The sequence below is a fragment of the Emydura macquarii genome, unplaced genomic scaffold, assembly GCF_026122565.2.
Source record: "Emydura macquarii macquarii isolate MOO-44397 ecotype Brisbane River unplaced genomic scaffold, CSIRO-AGI_Emac_v2 contig_3517, whole genome shotgun sequence".
NCBI classification, from domain to species: domain Eukaryota; kingdom Metazoa; phylum Chordata; order Testudines; family Chelidae; genus Emydura; species Emydura macquarii.
The window spans coordinates 2,177,117-2,184,788 of record NW_027133654.1 but is presented as its reverse complement, the minus strand read 5'-3'; the positions used below and the strand labels follow the sequence as shown (position 1 = coordinate 2,184,788).

Sequence of the window (7,672 nt, the reverse complement as noted above, 5' to 3'; positions counted from 1 at the left end):
ATAAAAAGAAGGGTAAAACACCCCCAAGACACCCTCTTCTCTCTGTCTGTCTCTCGCATCAAACATAAGAAGGCAAAAGAAAACAGCCATGGGACTTTGGGAGTAGGGGTCCTAACCTGAAGAGTTTGATCCATAATCTTGCTGGAAGCATGTGGTGAGAAATTTAGTTTGTTAAATTAGGTACTAGTAAGCATTTTCATCCTCTTATAACCATTTCTCATTTTTATGCCTCATTGTTTATACTCACTTAAAAATCTCTCTCTTTGTAGTTAATTAACTTGTTTTATTTTATCTAATCCAGTGTGTTTAAATTGAAGGGTCTGAGTAACCATTATTCCTTTAAGGGGCTAATGGACTTAATATATTTGGACTGTCCAGGAGTGGGCTGAGCGGTACAAAACAAATTTCTGGGGGAAAGTTCGGGGCTGGGAGTATATTGGGGTCATCCTGCAGTATAACCAAGGCTGGTGAGAGCCAGGGTGTGACTGGCAGGCAGCTGTTACACAAACACATCTGTGACTGGCCTGGTTGTGAGCATTTCAGGTTGGAGGCTACAATAGTAAGGCATTGCAAGGCACCCCAGGTTACAGGGCAAGGGTGACACAGCCCCCACTTCCCCTCCCCAGTCTGGATTGTACCCTGTATGTCACACTATCTAGTTCAGGTTTTCTTTTTCTCAGTCTTTTTTTAAGGATAGATTCTTTCACATAGTATTTTAGGAATTCTTAGATAAATGCCCAGTACTTGAAATTAGCTGAGGTTTTTGGAGCTAGGGAACATTAGGTTCTGTCTACATACAGCTCTGTATCAGGATATAATGTAAGGATCTCAAGTAGCATCTTTGACAAAAATTCCACTGGGCTACCCTTTTTGACTTCCATACGTCTCAACTCCTGAACTCTGAAATAAGAGACAGTGCCCCCTCAAAATGATGGCCAATGAGGGACATCAAGTTGTTTATTGAACACACAGTTTTATTTATTTATTTTAAAGTATAGGCATGCTGATCAGTAAATAAAAAACAATTGTGGCTGTAGCATATGTCAGCCTCTCAAAGTGACCCATTCTATAACATTTTATCAGGGAATTCCCTGACTGGTGATTTTTAAACTAATCTTTGTGAACTACTGTCATCAGTCCAGTTTGACCCAGTGCACCCCCACCGCACTTGCAGGCAATGATGATGTTGCACGTGAACTTTTACTTGATTTTTCCCTTCACCCATGGTATCAAGTCCAAACAGCCCGTTAGATGCTAAAGAGCACCTCCTTGTGGAAGAGCTCATATATTAATGGAAAAGCAAATACAGAACATAAACAGAGTTTTCACCCCAACATCCCAGCAGGGTCATTAGGTCAATTTTAGTCTGTCCCCCACCTGAATCCAGTGTTTACCTCTACCCACGCTCTTCCCCTGGGGTTCTCTTGCTCCAGTCTCTGCTCCAGTTGTTAGGCCTCTTTCCCCTATTGGAGTAACATCCTTTTCTGGAGTCAGCACTCCGGGGAGGTCCATCCACTATGAATCTTCTCCAGGGACAGAAGGTGATCTTTGCTTTTGGCCAGTGTCTCAGAGACCCCTGGCTGAGACCAGTCCCTCTTGAATGCCTGCTGACTCCAGCTCTTTGTCTATGTGGCTCCCCTCCATAGGAGCACTTCTTATAGGATCTCATACTGGTGAGCTTCCCAGAGATCTCATCTTCTAGGATCCCGGGGTCAGGATTTGCCTGGGAGCTCCCCCTCCACAGGAGTCTCCCATCTCCCTTTGGGGTTCCCCTCAGACTGAGGTTGGACAACTTTTATTAAGTACAGGTGCTTGTTTACTAATCAGTCTCCTGGGGCAGCCAGTTACACCCAGGTAGGGTCTTCATAAGGCAGTTATAGGAAGACTGGGCTCAACTCCCTATAAAGAGTAGCTGGTCTGTGGTTTACCATCTGAAAACAATGAATTTGTATAAGATATAAATGTTTGAACTTTTTTACAACTATTTGATATGTTGGAAAACATGCGTTGGGAAGCAGCAAATAATGCTAATGGTTTACATTCTGAATATGACAAAATGTACTATTCACCAAGATTAAATTACAGCATAGTGAAATGAAATGCATATATGGTCATGGAGGAAAAGGGGTTCAAAACTGGGTCCACATGCAACTATGATGTTAAAGAACAGGATGAGATACCCTGAGACAAAAACTGTGGCCTTAGTATAGAGGATGTTGGCAGATTTTAGTAGGGCCAAGCTGGAGCTTTAGATGTAGATAGCCATTTCCCCCTGCTGGCTCCTGGAAGTGAAAATAGCTATTTAATAACTTTGTAGATATGGGGTTTGTGTTTGTGTCATTTAAGAAAAAGACACGCTCATGGTGACACCACAAACAGAATAGCTCAAGTCTTTTAGGGGTCAAGATTTTACTAGGCACAACTTTTACCAATAACTTTGCTATCTCTTTCCTTATTCCTCTTTTACTTGGCTATATAATTACAAATATTTGTTGCAAAACTATTCTTCACTAAAGTAATTTTAAAAACAGAAACACAATGAAGTAGTTGTTTGTCATACTACACACAGTTATCTTGATTTACTGCACATGGGCCTTATCTAGGTAAGGTAAAGACAAAAAGGTATTTCCCACTTTAACCATGGCACTGATAAACACAATCCTGACTGAAAGAAAAAAAAATGTTTTCAAAGACCACACATCAGTAGCTGTAGCTGCCTGTTCAACCACGAGCAATTTTTAATCCCTCACTCTGCTGAATATGTTCAGTGGTAGAAGCAGTCTCTTCAAGGAAGCTGGAAAATTCAAATCCCCATTCTCCTGCTGTCCTCTCGGAGGACAGGGCAGTCTGCAGCCCAGAAATAGTAGCAGCCTCTTCAAGGGACTGAGTTTTTAAGGAATTAAAAAACAAAACAAAAATCACCCCTTACATCATGTGGAGGACTGTGGAAGTTGGAGACCCAGGAAACAGAGCCGGTGTTTGAACAGGAGTGTGTGTGTGTGTGTGGGTGTATCAGGGGGCTTTTAACACTTTCTGCCCAGATATAATCTTTCATTGCAGCAGCTGCAATTTTACTAGGAATAGTATGAAGAGAGGAGCTAAAAGCAGAAAAGGCCAGGAGCCAGAGGAGGAGGAGTGCTGTTTATCCTCCTCCTTTCCTTCCTAGAGAGTATTCAGACACTGAATAGTTAATAATGCTGTACTGCTCTTGTAACCGGATCCCTGATTTGGAGACAAATTTCCTACCTGCCATACCTGGCCTGGACTAAGAGCTTGGACAATAGAGCAAGCATATGTTTGTGCGTACTTGTGATCATTCCTAAGTATAAACACAACGCCTTCGGTGAGCTAGAATGGCTGGGTCTGGAAGCAACAGCAGCAGCAGTTAGTGTATAAATGACTTATACGGCTTATATGGCCCCACTCATCCTAAGTCAGAACCCACTGGAAAATGTGGGTGGTGTGGGAAGTCCGAGGAGCAACAGTTGTGCCTAGTAAAAAGAACATCCTTGTACACAGAATGCATTTATGTAAAATATAGACATTTCTCCATCCCATTTGTATGGGAGACAGAACTTATTTCCTCCAAACAAACATAATATTAAATTCCAGTAAGTGTATTTTGAAGCATATTCACCATGTTTTCCAGGAGCAACAAATTATTTTTTTGTCAGGTCTGATATTACTGGCAGATGTTCAGCAAACTGTACTTCCTTATTATTTGTCTGTTCACTTTGAAGTCACACTTCATAGACAAAGATTCTGTTCTAAATAAAATAAAAAAATCATACCAGTACCTTCTTTAAAATAGAATGATTTAAAGATGAAGTGTTTTTTTTTTTTTTTTAAATAAAATTATAAAATAAAAAAAAAGTCATTTCAAAACAAGCAAAACGGCTCATTTGTCAAACAGCACATTTAAACTTTAGGAGGAAAAGATGGAAAAAATTCTGATAAACTAAATTTTGACAAAAATCAATCTGATTTGGTGAAGTATTTTTATTTTGACAGAACTGCACTTTCTGATGGAAAATGGTTCAGTCAAAGTTTTTTCCAACCAGCTCTATTCTTCAGGTTTTCTGCTGCAACTGTGAAGGCCAAAAACATAATTTAATACATTAAAGCTGAGATTCTCACAAAATCATTTATGTCAAAGAGTAACGGCTTGAAGAAAAAACCCTCAAATATTGCAATGAAATATTGTGATGAAATCAGGAGAGCTGGCAACACATGATGTGTGAGATTTTGGGAGAATAATATATAATTCTGTTTCACTTTTATTAGAAGATTACCTGTACTAAAAGTGTCATCCAAAAAGTTGTTTTTTTAAAAGTTGGGCTTATGCCTTGTATTGTTTCTTTACATGTATAAAGAAAAACTGGAAACTCTTCTGAGCTGCTAGTCTGCTGTAACTAGAGGACCTCTGGAGACCCAAAATATGTTTATCATGGCAGCTGATTTCTTAGGCTTTGTCTATATGGTGACATTTTAAACATTTTTGACTGAAATGACTTGTCCAATGCAACATAGTGACTGAGTAACAAAGCCTGGAAAAGAAACCAGGAGTCCTGATCATCAAAAAATTAGAACACAGGAGTAGCAATCTTCCCCTTAATTAAATAGAATTAAAATAAATATTTGGGGATGGGGGGCAGTACTCACTTTTACCTCAGAATGAGGAAACTACACTTCTTTTGCAGAGCTACTTGCAAGAAATTCACACTAGACCATAGTGCTTCCCCTCCATGCTGAGTATACAGTGATACAATGAAGGGGAATTCTACTCCTCTGGACAACTACCCACTCACAAAACAAAGTTTGTCTTGAAAAATTAAAGACAAAGAAGATAATTGGAAATGCTACCAAAAAAAAAAAAAGAAAAGAAAAGAAAAAAAGGTCAGTTATTTGAAAACACTCTATAAAATGACAGCCAGAACAGAAGTGTCTCAGTATCTATGTCTACATTTATGGTGGCATGTAGAGTACAGACAGACCATGGGTAAAAAACAGACATGGCAGGCCCCCTACCATGGGTAAAAATGTAGTGATGGACTACATTGATGAGTAGAGTGAAGATTCACCTGACCCCTAATCATATACTCTACTCAGGTCTCTACGTGGCCAAGAGGTGCTTCCCACATCTACACTATTTTTAGCAATGGAATATCTTGAAGCAGGGAAAGGCTCAGGCAGCGGGGAAAGGTTCTGGCAGTTTCCTACCATCCAAGCCTTTCCCCTCTGCCTCCCCATTGCCAGAGCCTTTCACTGCGGCATGTAGCTACTTGTGCCCTGTACACCACCACTAGTGTAGATGAGGCCAATGAATGAGAAAGAAGACACAGAAATTAAATTTAGTGTGGACAACTCTAAGAAAAAAAATTGTTTACCTTCAGAAAAAGATTGGATGCAGAAAATAGATCAAGACAAAATAATATTGTAACTTTAGGATTCCCAGAAGATGTAGGAAAAAATATCTGAATTACTTCAATCGACAACACACTTAGAAAATTACTTTAATTTGCCAGCTGAATGTCTCCATTTAAAAAACTGAGTGAGCACAATGTCAGAGTCTAAAAGAAAGAAAAATCTTCAACTGACCAGAGATCACAACCTTTTCTGGTGAAATTGCAAATGGACTCAAGAAAGGAGCGAGTAGAGCAATTGGGAAAGTGGGAATAAAAACAAATTACACTAGGGAAAGATGACAATTTTCAAAGATTTTATTAAGGAAATAGAAAAGTTCAGATGTTAAAGAAAAAAGATCTCAGGAATTAAACTTGAACTAAACTTGACATTCTGTTTTATTTTCTCAGCTAAGCTTAAAACCAAGCAGGAAGATAAAATTCCTTAGCCTTTTTTTGGCCCAGAAGAATTTTAAATGTTATTGACCTACAAGTTGCAGAACTTGAATTAATGTCTCCAGTCACACATTCAGCTTGCAACTACACTGAGCAGCAAAATGTTCTTCCCTCATGAAACCTTTGTGTTCTTGGAGGTTCATTTCATGGGCAGAACAAAGTGCTACAAGTTTCTTGGTTCTCAGCATTTGTAACTTTAAAGGTGAGCTGAAAATTTTGTTTTAAAAAAGCTGAGCATGCTATTGCCTCTTTAGGATGCAATGAATGCATAGATTCCCTCCTCTCTCCAAATTGTTTTCTGCTTGTTGGTTTTACTTTAGAAATGTCAAGTCTGGCATTCTCTTTTTTCTTTTCTGGTCAGCTTTAATAAAGAAAATAGATAAAGGAACAAACTAGTTATAATTGTACATACCTTAGATACATTTGAAGCAATGTCTTCAGTTTCTTCAATGAGTAGTAGAAAAGTGCTTATGAATTCATAATCTGGAGCCCTCTCCAATGGTTTCTTTCATTCAGGTTTTGACATTCAGAAGCAATTTGGCTTTCCTCTTGTTTTACATGTTTCAGCAAGAAAAAATTGCCCTGTGGACTAGTTGTTCTATAATTCTCTAGATTCAGGAGCTGTAGGTGCATAGAATTTTCATCTCGGTGATTGTGAGGAAGCGTTGATAAAGTATGAGGCCAATATTTATTTAGAAAAATTGTTGTTATTGCATATGAAACTTCATTAATTTAAGTAGAGGAATAAAGAGCCTTCTGGAATGGTGATCTATGCTTCAAATTTTGTATTTGTTGGTATTCACCATTTTCCCATTGATTTAACTGAAGTGACATTAAAAAATATTAAATGGTAACAATATAAAATTCTTCCTCAACCTAGCCAATATAATCCAGCATAGAAATGAAATTCAGAGAATGATTTGCCTAGTTATTGAAAGAGTGTTTCATATAGTCATTGGCAGTTAACTTTTCATTATACCCACTAAGTTTGAGTTCTATGCCAAATTTTACAATTGGTTCAAATTATCATATATCAACAGAGAAGCAGCTGTTGATATCTGTAATGTCTGAAAGAATCATTTAAGACAATTCCCCTCTGAACAGCAGCACAAGACAAGGATGCTTATTGTCTTCCCTTACTTTTGACATTAGTACTGAACTCCTGGCAGCTGAATAAGACAAAACCAGCCAATATAAAAATACAGATGGAGCAAAAGAATGCAGGGGAGTAACGTTTGATGATGACACTTGCTTCATAGTCAGTAATCAGATTTTACTATTCCAACAATACGTGACTGAATTGACTTGTTTACCATGAATATTTCCCACTAAGATCCTGTTCCCACACTGAAGCTAAAACTACTCATGAACATAAAGTTACTCACATGCATTGTCCCTGCTGTGCATAAAGAAAAACTAGAAGCAATGGATGCACTTCAATCGGGCCACAAATATTCACTTAATTTTTTTTTGAATACCTGCAATAAATCATACCTTGCAGTAATTTTTACCTTCATCATTTATACTTACTTGGGAGGGTTGCCATCAGCCCTTCCCCTTTCCACTCTGGTCCCAGAAGCCCATTGCTGGGACCCCACTTTCCTCCCCTTACATGAGTAGTAAAAGGGGAGCAGTTATCTCTCCACTTTACCAGACAGAGTCCCAATCCACCCATTCCCAATTTCCTTAGGCGATGTCTCCCTGCAAACTCCTTTCCAGCTCCTGTTTATCTGTGAACCATATCTCTTCTGTAATGAATGCTTTCATGGGACACCAGTCAAACTTGTTACCTATTGTGACATCTCTGACCTAAC

General features: G+C 38.7%; 1 long non-coding RNA gene across 1 annotated transcript; it reads right to left on the bottom strand.

Moving 5' to 3' along the window:
* Window positions 1–990: 990 nt before the first annotated feature.
* Window positions 991–6,464, bottom strand: LOC137145234 (uncharacterized). The gene is made up of 3 exons (XR_010917610.1): window positions 6,271–6,464; window positions 3,638–3,767; window positions 991–1,931 (listed from the first exon to the last, which is right to left on the bottom strand). It is a non-coding gene; the product is annotated as an uncharacterized lncRNA (long non-coding RNA).
* Window positions 6,465–7,672: the final 1,208 nt, after the last annotated feature.